Source organism: Equus przewalskii, chromosome 8, assembly GCF_037783145.1.
Source record: "Equus przewalskii isolate Varuska chromosome 8, EquPr2, whole genome shotgun sequence".
Lineage (NCBI taxonomy): Eukaryota > Metazoa > Chordata > Mammalia > Perissodactyla > Equidae > Equus > Equus przewalskii.
Window position 1 is genome coordinate 65,586,721 of NC_091838.1, and position 18,312 is coordinate 65,605,032.

The window sequence follows — 18,312 nt, forward strand, 5'->3', positions numbered from 1 at the left end:
GAGGGTTGAACTTTGCCCCCACTTCCCCTTGAAGGTTCAGTCATCTTTTCTTCCACTCTAGCAATTCCCAAGGACAACCGTGGAGATGAAGAGTTCATAATCTGAGAACACACAGGGGCCACCTGTGTCCACACCTGCAAAGGACATTTCTTTGAATCCAGTCAAAAGTCAGAGGCCAACCCAATTCATCCTTCATAATTGTCTCTCTGCACAGGATTTTTTGTTTTCATTTGTTGCTTGTTTTTGCCCTGGAACCAGGGGCATTAGCAGTTTATAGGTAAATCATTTTATGGCAAATTTGAAATAAACATTTCTGATTTTAATTGCAGTAATATTTGCTAATTCTAGTCTGTTCTTACTCTGACAGGTACCCTGTTAAGCCCCTTACATATGCTGCCATATTCAACATGCCTTTCCCACTTCCTGCTTAAATTTTCTCCATTGTTAGCACTTATTGACATCAAACATATTATTTACTGTATTTATCTCGTTTATTGTATGTCTCTATCCTTAGACTGCAGAAGAAATCAGAGTAGAAATCTTAGCCTTTTTTTGTATCTAAAATACAGCCTGCGCATAAGAGGTGATCAGTAAATATTTGTTGAATGAATGATTAATAATTTCATCCTCACAACAACCCTATGAGAGTGGTACATCATTAGGCCCATTTTACACAGGATGAAACTGAGGCACTGGAAGTTAAGTACCCAATTAGAAAGCAGCAAAGACGATTTCAAGCCCAAGCAGCTGCCTCTCAGTCCCAATCATCTGGCTATTACTTTATATTGGTTCTTGCTCATCAGCCACACTCTTAAAAGCAACTCCGCATCAGCCCTGACAGCCTAGCAGTTAAAGACTGGCACGCTTCACTTTGGTGGCCCAGGTTTGGTTCATGGTCACAGAACCACACCATTTGTCTGTCAGTAGCCATGCTGTGGCAGCAGCTCACAGAGAACTAGAAGGACTTAGAACTAGAATACACAACTAGGTACTGGGGCTTTGGAGAGGAAAACAAAAGGAGGAAGATTGGCAACAGATGTCGGGAAGGGCAAATCTTCCCCTGCAAAAAAATGAATAAAATAAAATAAAGCAATTCCCTAAAGGCAGCACTGTGGGAAGAAGACAGCTATGGGTCTGAACATTGCCTCTGACAGTTCCTAACTGGGTGTTTTCCAGCAGGTAATATCCCTCTCTGAGCTTTAAGCTCATATGTGAAACAGGAACAAGTCCCTCTGGTGACTCGTGTGGATGCAGATACTCGCCCATCCTTTTACAGCCACCCTATTCTTTGCTCCTGGCAGGTCCTCGGACAAAGGAAAGGGCACATGAAATTTGGGGATGAGACAGGTGTTTCAGGAGACACAAGTTTACTCATCTCCACATTTGGGGACATTTTCATGCAAGGGTGAAAGAAGTGCCCTTTTGGTCCTTAAAAAAGCTGTTTCTATCTATCTACTCTTACTGTGCATAGTTGTGTCTAGACATCTGTGTAATTTGAGAGATGACTTACGCCTCTGCTGAAAGTATCTATGAAAAGAAAACTGACTAATAACTCATTTGTTACCAATAAAAGATTTAAAAAAATTTTTTTAAAGAAATACTTGTTGCTGTATGTTTTTTTAATCCACTGACTTGCTTTTATGAACGTGAATTTAAAAATTATTATTTGCTATGAGAAACAATATGTAGCTCCATGGATATGAGGTGTGACATTGAACATTCTATTTTTTTAATAACAGCTTTGTTGAGATATGATTCATATACCATAAAATTCACTTTTGAAGCACGTAATTCATTGGTTTTTAATATATTCATATAATTATGCAGCCATCACCACTGTCTAATTTCAGAATATTTTCATCGCCCCAAAAAGAAATCTTGGTCTCATTTGCAGTCATTCCCCATTCCGCCCTCTCCCCTCAGCCCATAGCAACTGCTAATTTCCTTTCTGTTTCTATAGATTTGCATATTTTGGAGATTTCATGCATGTAGAATCATACAGTATGTGATCTTTTGTGTCTGGCTTCTTTCACTCAGTATGTTTTCAAGATTCATCCATCTTGTGGCATATATCACTATTTCATTCCTTTTTATTGCTGTATAATATTCTGTTGTAAGGATATACTGAATTTTATTTATCCATTCGTTAGTTTATGGACATTTTCATTGTTTTCCACTTTTTTCTTATTATGAGTAATAAATGAACATGTACATACAAGTTTTTATGTCGAAATATGTTTTCCATTATCTTGAGTATATACCTAGACTGGAATTCCTGGGTCACATAGTAATTCTATATTTAACAGTATTTTTCATTTTGGTACAATGGGCATTCTAAAAATTAAATCCATTAAGTAATTGGAGTGGCAGGATAAGAGGTGAGTCCCCAAATCAGACACTTTATTTTTATCATACAATTCTACCTTCACAGTTGCTCTGAGATAGACATCCATATTCCTATGTTACAGAGGAGGAAACTTAATCTTAGAGAGGCAAGTGATTTGCCCATTGCCCCACAGCTATAAACGGGAGAGCAGCAATTTAATCCAAGTCTGTGAGACTTCAAATATTTCTATTATTATGTTGCTTATTATAAAATAGTACATACTGCTTTTTGCTTTTTCGTTTTTTTGTTTTTTTTTTTGCTGCTTCATTTTTATCTGCCTCCATTAGACAAATTTAGAGTTTTTAGAATTTGGAACTTTTAAGGAATGTTTCTCTTACTAAAAAGAAATGTGAAGTCATGGTCTGGGCAGTCCATCTCTTCCGTGATTTATGTAATCGGGCATCCATGCCAGACAGCAAACATTTCTTAAAATCAAAACACTGATAAATAATATATATCAATGGCTAATTAATAATATATTCCAGTAGATAATAAATATGTCAATATATACTAAGTAATATATGCCAATTTGTTTTTGAAACATAAACTTTGTTACCAAATACACTAGAATGCAATTTATACTCTAGAGAGCTGCTTTCTCTGCAACTCAGTGTTTTACTTTGATATTCACTCAAATTCTCCAAAATAAATGTTGACATTTACCAGAGTTCTTTTCCCACAAATGAAAATAGTTGGTACGCTGAAACAGTAAAAGCTATTTTTAATGGTTTAGAAATAGCCTTAAGGTCTGCTTACATTAATAAAGATTACTGATTTCCACAGAGCATACAACATTATTTTATCTGACAGTCACCTCCATATTACTGCTCACATTTGTGCAGTGGAATGCCTCAAATAAAGCGCTACTTTAATAATTTTTTTAAAAAAACAAAAGTGATGATGTTAAAATTGATGCGTAGTGACTACGAAAAAACTTGACTTGGGTCAGCCAAAGTAACAACTAGCTAACAATATCCATTAATTTCATACTCAGTACCATTCATTGGAATATTCCTGCAAATAAAAATATGCACATATATCAATGCATAAATAAGCATATTAGTAAAAACTTTTTAAACAACATAAAAGAATAAAGATAATGATTATGGTAAATTATAGAGTTATATTTGAAATACAGAATGGTACTCTTAGCAATTGTTTGTATTAAGTATTCCAGGAAAAAATTTCCAAGGCAACGTGGTTGGTGAGATATACTAAAATCATGTTGAGAAAATATGTGGCTTTGTGTTTTCTCTCTTAGAAATGCCAGTTAGAAGTAGATAGACTGAGTGTTGGGAACAATGAGAGAGATGAAGTAAAAAAAAATAAATCACTGCTGATTCATAACCTGGATAACCCATCCAATAATAATTTTTTGAATACGTTAAAACTATTTCTTTATAGACCAATTTCTTTGAATCTGCTTTGTTGTAAGAAACCATTCTGGGTTCCATGTAGTTCATTCATTCACTCACTCATGTAACAAAATTTTTATTGAGTGCCTACTTTGTACCAAGAATTGTGCTAATGATGATCAACGCAGACGTAATCCCTGCCCTCTGGGACCTTATTGTCTGTTAGGGAAATTTGTACAAAGCACAAAACTAATGGAGGGCCGAACACTTCCTCCTTCTCCATGACTCTTGGAAGAGTAGTCCCTTATATCTCCAATTTTGAAAGCTCTTCGCAAAATTTCAATCATCCCTCTACATAAGATTTTATTCTTTCAAATAAATTTATTTATTCTGCCAAGTAGTAATTAATTAAAGGATGAATTACCTAGTAAAATATTCTATAATAATAGAGGAATATTAAAATATGCATTAATTAGAATATATCTTTCCAAAGAAAAAAACAACCTGTGCAAGGCTTGCTTACTAGGTGTCTTCTTTCACATAGAAAGAACCCCAAGAATAACAACTGAGTCAAGAGGAACCAAAGTGATAAATGGATGGACAACATCAGGAGCAGGTGACCGAGCAGAGTGCAGAGCCTGGAAGGGCAAAGATGGAAGGTGAAGGAACAAACTCTTCTACAATTCATCATTCTTACCACAGGCACTTTCACACACTGCCACTTTCTAAACCCCCATCACATGGGTGGATCCAACTATCTATGTGATTCTTCTCTTAGAATCGAAGACTTCTAGAGTATGCAGGAATCATAGAGGTCTCCCCAATACCTATCTACCAAGGCCACTTTATTGACCAAAATAGAAAATTAAGACACGAAAGAACATAGTATTTCCTATAATTTAATTATTTCATATTCTTCTTTCTGTAACTCTATGTGCATAACTAGACTATCTATTTTATTACTGATTTGATGAAAACTTTGGCATTTATAAATTATTATCTGAGAGAGCACCAAGGCATGTCTGGTTTCTTTCCTTCGGTAATTTTGCCTGCTTCCGTTTGATGGAGGCATATTTATCTCAGGTTTCTGCTTCTTGCCCTCTGCAATGAATGACATTTCTTTCAGACATTTCCATTTCCAGATGTGATATTAGGTAGCTTCTGTAACACAGAGAAAAAAATCAAAGAAAGGAAAGCCTCACATAGGAGTGTTCTTTTAAACACATATCTTTTTTAGCGATAATTTTGGAAAGACATCTCTTACAGTCTTTTTCATACGCACACACTTTTAATTTATAGGATGTTTTAAATTACATGTGCAAACAGCCTGCAGTGAATCTTTTTGACATAACAGATCATGGGCTAAGAGGAGGCTGGTGAGTCTCTACTAACAGTGTTATGTAAAGTGAAGAGATATGAATATTTTCATCGCTCAATAGGTATCACTTTTTAAGAATATGATTTTCCCTGGGTCTCAGAAATATTATCTTTTCATCAGCCTTAGTCATGCTCACCAAGTTAGGGGCAAATATATGAAATAACCCCCAACTTTTGTTTCCATTGCTCATAAATCATTAATTTCTATTTTGGGCTAATATCTTTTGCATGTCAAGTGTCTTCTCTCTTCTTCTAGCTCTTTCTTCAGTGAAAAGAATTTCACTCCATAGGGCAGTGGCTAAGAAAACTACACATGGAGTGGAAAGACTATAGAGTGGAGTGCTGAATTTGTACTAAATTATTTAAATATGAGTTACTGTGGCTTCGTTTCAAGCAAATTCTGTGCAACACCCATGTAGGATGATTTGTAGGGGAAAAAAAAGTTCCAAAGTCAAGTAACTTTGGAAAAATCTCTGTATTTTCTTAGAGAGTAGAGTGCTAAGATTTAGGGAATAAAAATACAGAACATTCAGTTAAGTTTGAATTTCAGATAAACAACAGATAACTTTTTAGTATAAGCGTGTCCCAAATACTGCACGGGACAACATTTGGCTCTTTGGAAGAGTGTGTAGCTGATCCAATCGTAGTCTCTTAAATTGGGCAAGTGATGTAGGCCTGACCATCTAGGATATTTCTTCCTCCTGGCAATGGTGATTAACTCAGGAAACGGCTACCAGCCTTGGACTTCTGTTGGCACTATTTTGAAAGAGGCACCATTTCCCTTGGAGTTGCTATAGGATGGGATCTGAGGCCAGAGGTACTGGCAGCCATTTTATCTCCCTCTCTTTTGGAGAGCCTTCCTGCGAATGAAGCCAGCCCAGATGAAGTTGAGCCAAAGGAAGGAGCAGGAAAGAATCCAGTGACATCACTGAAACACTTGGATCTGGCTGTGGCTGGGGCCAATATTGAAGTTAATAAATTAACCCCTTCCTCTTTCTTTCTTTTTCCTTCTCTTTCTTTCTTTTTAGCTTTCTTTCTTTTTTTTCTTAGGCCACTTTGAATTAGGTTGTCACTTGCAACCTGAAGACTCCTAACGTCCACTTAAAAAGAGTTTAGAGTTGGATTATTGAAGGTATTTAATTTCAGGGTAAGACTTGAGCATTTTAGTCTGTCCTCTGTCATTGAATATTTCTGAGCAAGGGAGAAATGGGATTAGAGATGCGACGTAGGAAGGCTAACGTGGGGAAGGGTTAATGAAGAGAAGGTTTAAGAGCCGAGTGTACGGGTCAGGAGACTGTCACAAAGTCTTTGGCAAGCAGGGCTGCGACAGTAAGCTGGGGCATTAGACACAGCGTGGTTACAAGAGACTACAGAAAGAACTAAGATGAGATAGCTGATTAAACGATGGTGGGCGAGGGACAATTTATTATTCAATATATAAGTTTTACTAAACTTCTAGGGAGGTACAACTTATTATCAGGGTAGATCTTGAATTGGCTTCCCTAGTGATATAAAGAATATTTTTAAAAACTATAATCTGGAGGAACGAAAGGGGCAGAATAGACCACTTGTAGAAATTCACTGCAGCTTTGTGGTTCTATCAGTTGATTATTATGAGATGATGATAGTCATGGCCAGAAGCTGAGAGACTTCCTCTTTAGACTTAGGTTCTATTTATGTTGCTGAATAAACATCCATTTTTAAAAGCACAGCCATTAATAATTTGCCCATTTGTACATTTTCCCAAACCACCATGTTTTCCCAGTCTAAGGGCTATCATGTATGGCAGTCACTGTTAAGCTTTTAATGGCCATTTATTTATTTCTGCAATATGTTCATTGAATGTTTTCATTGAACATCCAGACATTTATTAGTCATTTGTTTACCGCTCCACAAATTTATGGAACTGTTAAATGCACCATCTTGGGGAGCTGTCAGAGAAGAGTTATAGTGCAGAGGAGCATATTGTTTGGAATTTGTTAGAAGCTCATCCCAATACTATTAATTCTGTTTATTAGAGAACTGAGATGATTCAAGTAATCTCACAGAGACATAAAAATCTGACTTGAAAAACATACTTCCCTTCAAATTGAGAGGCTATCGCTCTGAGGGAAAAAAGGCTTGGAGGAAGGTGGTTGTCTGTTGTAGGGACCCATTTGGAAGATGAACAAATAGCTAAATAACTGAGAGTTTAATAACACACAAGACTCTAGGTACATTATTCTCTTCGGGTCCATGTTTCAGAATGGCCAGTGAAAGATCTTTCAATAATTCAGTAATAATTGTTTCTTAGATGGGTTCTAGAAGCCCCTTTATACTGAAACTTTTTTCTTAGCATTTGCAGGACATTTTTGAGCTCTTTCTCTGATATCCCTAATAAATAAAACATGGTCTTTTGGAAGCAAGCCAAAGAAATAAAGTTACAGACTTTTTAAGTGAGTCATATTTGTATTTGAATCCTGTCTCTGACTCTTCACTGCTGTGCAGGCTTAGATAAGTGCCTCAAACTCTCTGAGCCTCAGAAGTCTTATCTGTATGATGGGGGTAATAATACTTTTTACTCCACATGGATGCTAGAAAAACTGATATAGGGCACGTAAAATGTGCATTTAGAACAAGATCTACCACAGTAAGGACTTGAGGGAATACCAGGTGTTAGTTTCATTATTGTTCTCATTATTTCTCTCTAATAGTATCTTATCAGAGTGATGCCTTTGGGTTGGTGATCTGTGCACTGCTTCGATTGACTTAATGTCTGATACCTACATAGCATTAAAAGATATTTTTTGAGACCGTAGTTAGAGCATATAACAATTAAACTGAATTTCTGCTTTTATAGTTAAGATAAAGTTCCTGTTCTTAATTTAAATCCTAAAGTGGGCTTTCTCCTCTGTGTTCCCAAGTACTGTGTTTTAAGGCAGCATGCAAAGAAAGCCTATAGGATTTAAATGGGGGCATCCCTGCCTGCCCACTCAAGGCCTCTAGGTGGAATCTGGAATGTTAGTAAACTTTCCCTCTTGGTCGAGCTCCAGCCCTCACAGCTGAGCAAGGACTGAGAATTGCTGCCTCCTGCATATTCTTCCCTCCCACTGTCCTTCTGTTCATTGAAGACAATCTCTCGCTCTTTCTACTAAACAGAAAGCCATTGAGTCCTAACTCAAGAATGAGCTAACACCTTTTGATTATAACGGCACATCCAGAGTCTTTTAAGATGAGGAAGACGAATTGAAATAAAAGGATGATAGGGACTAAATGGGGTCATCAGTTGATGTTACCATCTGGCAAATTGGGCCAAATGGCCTCTGTTCAGCATTTCAACTCATTCAACTACATATAGTGCGAACTCCAAGACTTTTATTCCAACAAGAAACCATCTGTAGCATGAAGCATGAATCAGTCCTGAATCTTAATTGGGCATCAGAATTATCTGTGATCCTTTTGAAAAATATAACTGCCACCTCTAAAATCAATAAGTCTAATAGGTCTGAAATGCAGCCCAAGAGCTTGTTTGTGTCTTGTTTTTAAATTTCCACAGATCATTCTGTTGAGAGCTAGGACTGAGAACTAGTGAATCATGAGGAAGCTTGTGGGTGAGGTGCTAACAGAGGGTGGCTAATTATCTCACAAACGAGCCAACCCTAAAAACAAGATTTAGGGAGTGAGGGAGCTGATACACATGAGTATGGAGGGTTTGCCAACAACGCATAAGAAAATTGGAGTCCCTTTTGAAGAATTTCACTAAAATATTTACTCCTGCCCTTCAAATAGTGTGACCATTTCTAAACCACTTGAAGTTACGTAGCCAAAATGACACTTTGGCCTCTCTTCACTTGGCAATCCTCCTTATCAGGTCTGATAGCTAAAGGCATGGCTGGGCAAGAGAAAGTGGTTCTATAATAAAGGGAGTTTTTTTGTGACTCAAATTATCTATGTTCATCATAAACAACCTCAGAATCAACTACGTTTTGAGTATGAATGCAATTGGACCAAAGTTCAAATACCATCTCTGCGTCTCCTCACCTACAAAATAGGATTAATAATATTTACTTTTTAGGTATGCTATAAGGCTAAGAGATAAAGTTTGCTGAATATCTATTAATATAAAGCTCTATTGTTATTATCCAGGAATCCTGAATATAGTTCGCTTTGTTTTTAGTAGAGGATAACTACTTTTATTATCACTAAAACTAGGTAAGCACAGAGAACCGGGTACTAGGAAAAGGTGCTAGGTACTGGCGTTGTTACTAGATGAAAGCCTGGAAGGTAAGGTACAGGAAGCCACCTAAACCCGCCCAGTGACGTCCCCTTCCATGGGAGAATCTTTCTCAATGAGGGCAAAGCAGCATTCATTCTGACAACGATTGACACCAGTGATTTCTTTAAACTTGATCAGAAGCTCTGGACATATTGGAGACATCACTTTTTAATGTCCCAACATTTGTGTCTCAGTTTTTCATTTTACATATTAAAATCTCAACCGGGAAATAAAATAAGCATGTTTAGGAAGACTCCTCAGCATTTTCCAATAGAATAGTCAGAAAGAACTTACCTTCTAGTTATGAACACAAACAGAAATGAATTTGATAGGAACTCATGTAAACATTCATTCTACATTTCACTTTGTAATGCTGTGTTTAGGGACAAGCACTCACGAGCACATTAAACTGACCTTTTCTATTTTGTGTTTTAGAAAATAAAGGTGCTACCTACCATGAATTTGGTGATTAGATGTCTCAGTTTGCTTGAGACTAAGAAGGTTCCTGGGATGCTGGATTTTTCAGATTTAAAACCAAGACAATCCTGGGCAAACCGTGACGCCCTGTTTGGTTGGTCATGTTTCATTTTAAGGTCATGCACACTGGAGCCTCTCCCACAGAGTGTAACATAACAGCTAGACCCATAATTAGGACCTAGCAACAATGTGTGGAACTGCTGTCCATATTCCATCTCTCACCCCAACCATGTGCCGAGGCTAGCTTTGAAAGACCAGGAATATCACCAAACGAAACAATCTAAGAAGCCTATATATTGACTTATCACTGACAATCATTTGTACTTGAATATTCATGAAAATTTTTACACAATACCTACATATTCAAAGATACTATTAGGTGTGGAAGTGCCTTGAAAACTACTAAGCCTATATAAACATTCTATATTGTTATGGATACCACTGAAGAATAAAGGAACTTGTCTACTGTGAGCATTATAGTTTCTTATTATTTAGCAAGTATCTATAGTGAACTAGGTGTTATTTACCATCCAAAGTATATGTTGATGCAGAAGTCATCTGTTTCCAATGTGACAGGGATCAGCTGTTTAAGAAAAGTCCTGCAACGGACTTTTCTATCAGTATCTACAAAGAGAAAATTTCGCAGAGAAAGGATAAGAGCTATTGAAATGAGTTTCCTTCTAATAGTTGAAGTGAAAGTGAAAAAGACATAACAAAGCCCAGATGTTCCTGGAGCAGTGATGGGAGGGTTAACTTTATTATGGATTTCATAGCACTGGGAAGTGTCAATTGATTAAGAGAGTTTGCAGTTCTGAGTGTTTTAGCCAGCCACCCATCTGTTTCACAGAAGTTTGTTAACACAGCTGGAAAGGATGGAGTTGCCAAAGCTTTCTTAAGCCTTTCAAGTCTCATCTTCTTCTTCTTTTTTTTTTCCCCCAGTAAAAGAGCTAAAACAATTAGAATGCCTTCTCCAAGGAACTAAGGAAGGGAGGAAAAAAAAGACTTTTCTTCTCTATTCTTTTGCCATGGCTGGATATTATCCATATTTGTGGCATTAAAATATAGATGCAATTATAGTTTCTAGCAGTCCTGAATATGCCTGTTACTCTTTTTTTAAAAAATGAATTATCTCCTGGTGTTTAAGTGTATATCATCACAATTTAGCCCGAGGTCGCAACCCTCACTCAAAAACTGTTTCTGTGATTGAATCTTCCCAGCCCAGGCTCAGTTTTCAGATTAGAGCTCTTATACATTGATTGGTGTTAAGCCAGTCATAGCCCTAACACGATGATGATCAGGAAAGCATATTCTGCCAATTCAAGTTCAGGGCTGTATTCATTATCCTTTAAATTCCAATTAAAAACTGCTGCGCTCCCTAAACATTACTAAGCATGATGACAAAGGGCAGGGTTGCTGACTGCTTGCCAATGTGTTCCCTGGTTGTTTTTAAAACAATTTGCTTGAACCCAGGAATCAGGCAGACAAGGGCTATCATCCATGGACTATCCTTTAACGCCAAGCATAATGGAGTTCTATGTTTATATCTTCTCATTTAATTGTGTGCTGACAATCATATTCTAACTGAGCTATTGCTTTATAGATGAAGAAATTGGAACTTAGAAAGTTCAAGTAAATTGGCAAAAGTCATAGAACTAACGTGTGCCAGTCAAGTGTAGAGGGTTGCAAAATCTCTTTCTTTCCTACTTTATCAACTTCTTGACCAAAATACAAGAGTTCCCACTTAGGTTTTATGGCCTTTTACATGTGATAAAGGATATTAAACACAACTTCTCTACTTTGAAGTTTAAATGATTGTGGAGTTGGAGCATACTTAAACTCTTTGTCTTTCAATGTCTCTATTAGAAGAATATGATTTACTAATAATTGTATTTTTGATACTCAAATTTTTTTCTGAGGAAGATTAGCCCTGAGCTAACTACAGCCAATTCTCCTCTTTTTGCTGAGGAACACTGGCCCTGAGCTAGCATCCGTGCCTATCTTCCTCTACTTTATACGTGGGACGCCTACCACAGCATGGCTTTTGCCAAGTGGTGCCATGTCGGCACCCGGGATCCGAACCAGTGAATCCCGGGCCATCAAGAAGTGGAACATGTGAACTTAACCACTGCGCCACTGGGCCAGCCCCTTAAATTATTTTTTTGGTGAGGAAGATTTGCCCTGAGCTAACATCCACTGCCAATCTTCCTCTTTTTTTTTTTGCTTGACGAAGATTAGCCCTGAGCTAATATCTGTGCCATCCTTGTCTATTTTGCATGTGGTGTGCTTCCACAGCATGACTGATGAGTGGAGTCAGGCCATGTCTGGGATCCAAACTCACGAACCCAGGCCGCTGAAGTAGAGAATACGGAGCTTAAACCAGTAAGCCTTGGGGTCGGCTCCTCCAATTTTTATTTTCATTCATTTAAAAGGATGTATTACGGGCCTGTTATCGCCAGGCACAAAGTCTAGTGCTGAAATACCAGCGCTCGATACAACTGACAAGACCTCTGCCCTCAGAAAGCATGAACTTTAGTAAAATGGTTCTCGAACTTTAGTGTCAATAAAAAAATACCTGTGGCCAACTTCCTGTACTCATGATTCTAAAAGTCTGGGATAGTGTCCAGGAGTCTGCATTTTAATAAGTCTTTCAGGTGATCTTTAGGTGAAGAGGGCTTCTCAGAGCAACACTGGGAGCGAGGGAGACTTTAAACAAACAGGTGACAAATTGTAATCACAGATTGTGTTAAGTACCTTGTCAGAACAGAACAGCATGATATGAAAGAGACATTGAACTTGCACTGGGGATCAGAGGAGGGAAACGATTTTCATCAGAGAAGGTTGCAATCAGCCAGATAGGGCCAGGAAGGGAGAAAGAAGGCAGACAGAGCAACAAAGGATAATAAAATGACTACAGGTAGTCTACAAAAATCTGAGTTGCTTCTTTGGAGATAAAATTGTTCTCTCTGATTTGTGCAAAGAAATTAAGCTTTGCACAATGAGGAAGCTGTAATTTTCACCAGTATCAGAACACAAGGATTAAGTTATCTAAGTCATAGGCTATGCACGGACTTGCTTGCATCCCTCAATGAGGCCACAGCTCCAGAATCTGACTTCAGCTCTTCCCAAATAATTTGGAACAATATCAAAAGGCAAGAGAACTCAGTGTAATCTACCAAGCTCCATCCATTCTCCTTGTTTTGATGTGTTAGGGAACTTTCCTGATAACTACTTCCTGTGAGAGGAATTGGCTGATCTTCAAGTTTCTATTATGAAACATCTAAGAGGCCATAAACTCAATGCTTAAGCACCCAGGTGTGGGGTGAGCTCTCAGACGCACAACAAGTAAGATTGTGTGGCCCCCATGAATATGATCATTTTGTGCAGCTCAGCATGGCAGGGGGAGTTCTATGCTCTGTGGAAGACCAGTCTCTACAATATAATCAGTTCCTCTGAGGCTCCAGCCAGGCTGTGTGACCACACAGTGGGATGTTGTCAGAGGCCTCAGTTGGCTCACTATGCCCGTGGGCTCTGCACACCCCTAATATAGAGTTCATTGTGTCATGATGGTACTGTCCAGCTGAAAGCATCATTTGTGCAGTGTAGAAATGATGGGCCTTCACAGCTAAGCCTCCACAGTAGGTAGCTTCTGGATGCTCGGGACAAATTTTGAATCCTAGATACTTGGTGGAAACAGGTAATTAGATTAACTTTATAGATCGGTAAATTCTCCCCTGCCCCAAGGGAAAAAAAATCCCAAAAAAACCAAATACTTTCTTTTCTTTCCTTCCCTCCTTCCCTCCATCCTGTTTTTATGCTTCACTTAAGGTAACATTCACAGAGCACCTACTATGTGCCAGGTACCTTGCTAGCCAATGGGGAAACGGAAATCGCAGCATCCCAGTTTGTTACCTTCGAAATCTAGTGAGTGAAACAGATGTGTAGGCTATTCATTGCAGTAAAATGATATAAATGCTATAGAACTGTTATATCTCCAATTAAGTATTAACTATATGTCAAGCACTATTTAAATGTTTTACGGTAATGACCCATTTAATCCTCACAAGTCCTAAAAGACAGTCAGGATAGATATACCCATTTTGCAGAATAGGAAACTGAGGTACAACAGGGAAAGAACGTTGGCTGAGTACATATTTAAACCCAGGAGTTTGATTCTAGAGCCAACACTTGATCCCCTTTGATGTCCTCCTGCTAGAATGTAGAAGGCAGGCAGAGGAGGAAGGTGTTTATGCTACTGGGGGTTAGTGAAAGCTTCAAAGAGTTGTTTTGGATCATTTGAACATCAACTACTAGATTTGGGGTTGTGGTGGGGGGATGTGGGGTGGTGTTATGAAGATGAATAAGTGAGCCTTCATGATTTCAAGGAACATATAGTAGAGTGGGAGTGACAAAGTTCAAAAAAGACAACTTCCCTATTATGTAAATTCTAGGTCTCACTACAGAAGACAGTGTGGAGGAGAGACATTTCCTCCCAGAACTCCTTTTTATTATGGAGGAAAATCTTTAAATTGTCTCCTCCCCACACGCCCTCTGCCCTCCTCCTCCACCCCTCTCCCCCTGCCCCAAGCCTTCCCCTTAGCTTTTATTGACCAATATTGGGCCACACTGCATTCATCAAAACAATCACTAATCTAATCAATGGAGTGAACCGTGATTGGATTAGGATGATCGGGGTTCAGTTCAACCCTGGGGTAGGGAAGGCTCACCGACCTGAGTACCAGGGAGATTAGCTACCCGATCTGCACTGGCTTTCTGCCAGCAAGGAAGAAAACAGCGTGTAAGGCTATTTGGTAACCAATGGGACTGTCACATTGAAACTCTGATATGGGTAAAACAATCTTGTTTATGACCCAGTGTAAAAATGGTTAGTGATGCTGAAAATCGCTGGGGAACCCCCGGACTGTATTAAGAGTTTCATTTATTTTATAGTTCATAGGATAAAAGGCAGAATGAAAGGGTATTACTAAGCGAAGGGAGCAATATAAAAATGACAATAAAATGTATACATATATATGCTAATATATATATATATACACTTTATATATAAAGCATTTATAATACATGCGTTACTTTAGTTAATCCACACCATTCCTACAAGCTAGGTAATATTATTATCCCATTTTACAGACCAGCAAACCTAGGCACAGTGAGGTTAAACAACTTGCGCAAAGTTCCAGAGCACAGAAGAAGTAGAGCATATATTAGAATAGTTAGTCATTGCGCTGTATGATACCACTGAGAAACACGCCAATGCCTCTGCTTAAACGATATGCAAATAGCCAGGGACTCCAGTCATTTACTAGTTAAAGCTAAATTCATCTTATTTTTGACCATAGTCAAATTTCATTTACATATTCTTACAAGGGTTGCTAAGCACATTTGCTGAAAAATAAGTTAAGATTTTGTCTTAACTTAAGATTTTGTCTAAAATAAGGTTCGAAGTCAAAGCTGTGGCACTGCATTTCAGGGCTTACTCCTTCCTTGACAGTTTTTATAATTTCACCTAAGACCAAGATTCAACCTGGGTGAAAGGGTTCTTTACGCTCATTTTGCCTCTCAGAAGGGGAGGAGGGCAAATGGGCAGGCATGGTTTTGGAATGTGGGGAGGTATTCTGAGTCTTCGACACACACCTATAACCTGATGTTCTTATGGGGAAGTTAAACAAATAAACAACAGACCTGTCAAACTCTCTGCCCAGTGCATCTCATTCTGTGGTCCTTTGGGGTATATTTTGGACCCTAAGGTATGTCATTAACCGACCCAGTCACCTGTGCCCCCACAGTCAATATTTGTGGCTTAAAATAGATAGTATGAGAATGGGAACATTACACATCGCCATTTTTTTAAGTTATACAAAAGTGAATGCACATTTTTTTAGAAAAGAAATAAAAGGGAATATGAACAATCATATTTAAATCTCAGATGGTGAAATAACATGACTGATATTTTTTTCAGTGTTTTATATTTGATCTAATGTTGTACTATGTGGCTACTAACAAAAAAAAATTCACGTTTGTAGAAATAGCTATCAGTTGGAGAGAATTTATAGGTGGTTCTCATGGCGTGCTTAGTATCTTCCAGGTGCTGTGCTTTGAATGTCTTATCTCATCCAAGAAACGGTGTTGACATGACACAGCTACCCAGCGTTTTATCTTCTTTTCTCTTATCTTTATTTAAAGCCTCCTTTCCTCTGTTCTCCCATTCCCATCCAGCCTTGCCAGCAGGGCAGGTACATCCTCTTCTATGTGTATTAGAAATATGTAATTGCAATTATACAAGAAAGCCTAACTGTATGACTATACTCCCATAATAACACCATCTGAGGAAACAGAGTCTGAATGCCAAAGAAGAGAAAAAATTATTAGTGGAATTTGAGGCAGTCCCAGATCTCATATGTAATGTCCCCAGCCATCTTTCATTACTTGGCCATTGGATATGAATTCTGGGAGTGTCAGTTCTAAGCAAATGGTTAGAAGAAGAAAGACCACAGATGCCCCATTTTTTCCCCCTTGGAACTGTTTCATAAACAGATAGGCATGGGCCTCGAGGTGGGGGCTAAATAGTAGCAAGCTGCTGGCAAAGGTGATAGAAATCTTCCAAGGATTGTAATTTGTGACAATCAGATATTTAGTGTGTGTGCGCGGGGTGTCGGGGTGGTAAAAACATTGCCAAATTATAAATAATGTGGAAACATCCTGGGTCAACAACAAGCCCACAGTTCAAAATACTGGCTGAAAGTAGTTGTAGCATATGAGAAAGAATACAGGATTTATGATCATAAGGATATTTCCAGTTCTTAGATCTGCCATTTCTCCACTGCGTTGTGATTAGAATCAAGTCAGTGCCTAAGTCAATGCCTGGCAGAGAATAAAATTTATAGATTAAAAAAAATGACTTGGGGCATGGTAAAAAAAGACTACAAAATTTTTACTACAGTATGATTTTAACCATGTGAATATATGTATGTATGTAAATATACAAAAATATATCACATATATATTACGGGGGTTATATATTTCACTAGACACAAAAATATGGAAAAATTTATCAAACTAGTCAGAGTGAGATTATGACTAGTTTTGATTTTTCTTCCTTATGCTTTCTTGGTTTCAAAATGTTCTGCTTTGAGCAAAGCTTTTGTAAGCAGAAGATAAAATAGAAATATACACACACACACACACACACATATATATGAAAGAACACAGAATATACACACACACACACCCCTACCTTAATTTTCATTATCCTTAGTTTCTTCACTTTACCAATGGTAGAAAAAATGATAAATCCTAGGGTCATTTTGAAAGTTAAATAAATATTCAAATACACAGCATACTTCGTAAAATCGCTAATATGACAAGGAGAATTTACTAGGTGTATGGATACCAGGGTTTGTGATGATACTTCAGATTATTAGTCAGCCTTGTATTAGCTGGATATTCTCCAAGGTTACCAGACTGTTCTTAGTTTTTTAGTTTTCTTTTGTCTCCCTCGGACCTACTCAAGCAATAAAAGTCAATGAAAACTATGATCTTCTCATTCTTGTGTCACAAATTGAAATTCTGATGAGTAGTTAAGAACTGTTTAGGTTTGATCTAATTGATAAATATCTGGGTAAAAAATCAAACATTTGGTAAAAGAGCTAATATACTATAGGTCATTTTTTAATTCATTGTTGGTTCTTTGCTCACTATATTTGGTAATGATTATTTCTCATGAAGAAGTAAGATCATTCACCACTTAGTCAGCATTTTTGTGCTTATCACCCGTTTTGGGTTCCTGGACCCAATTTCAACATGTGTTCATGCATGCACGTGTGTGTGTGTGTGTGTTTGTGGGCTTCTCCACATCAACAAGCAATTCTCGGATACCAGCAGGGTGTCTGAGAATGCAACTCAGTTCAACTCAATGCTGACACTGTCTACCCCGGAGATAGCATCAGATTCCACAGGTAAAGGGTTCAGGCCCCCCCAAGACTGTTCTCCACTTTAGATGCTAATCGCAAGCCCAGGTTGCCACCTGTGCTTCTGACTGGCTATAAATCAGAGGTTCTCACGACCCCCCTCTTTGGGTTCAAAGAATTTGCTAGAATGGCTCACATTACTCAGGAAATGCATTTACTCACTAGATTACCAATTTATTTCAAAGGATATTAAAGAATGTAAATCAACAGGCAGATGAAGAGACACATAGGGTGAGGCCTTGAAAAAAGGAGGTTCTGTCTTTATGGGGCTTGGGCCCCAGTATGGTGGCACTTGAAAGTGTTCTGGTCCCCAACATGGGAGCTTTCTGAACCCTCTCCTTTTGGGTTTTCATGGAGGCTTCATTACATAGGCATGATTGATTAACTCATTGGCCATTGATGATTGATTCATCCCCAGAAATCAGGGGACGGGACTGACAGTTCCAATCCTCTATTCATGATTGGTTCTCCATCCGGCAA

General features: G+C 38.1%; 1 long non-coding RNA gene across 1 annotated transcript in view; it reads right to left on the reverse strand.

Annotated features, from left to right (window-relative positions):
- Positions 1 to 4,624: 4,624 nt before the first annotated feature.
- LOC139085335 (uncharacterized) overlaps positions 4,625 to 18,312 on the reverse strand; it is a 36,086-nt gene continuing 22,398 nt past the window's right edge. The window contains exons 2-3 of the long non-coding RNA XR_011543618.1: positions 10,378 to 10,474; positions 4,625 to 4,902 (exon numbers count right to left, since the gene is read on the reverse strand). This is a non-coding gene — a long non-coding RNA (uncharacterized lncRNA). The remainder of the gene's footprint in view (positions 4,903 to 10,377; positions 10,475 to 18,312) is intronic.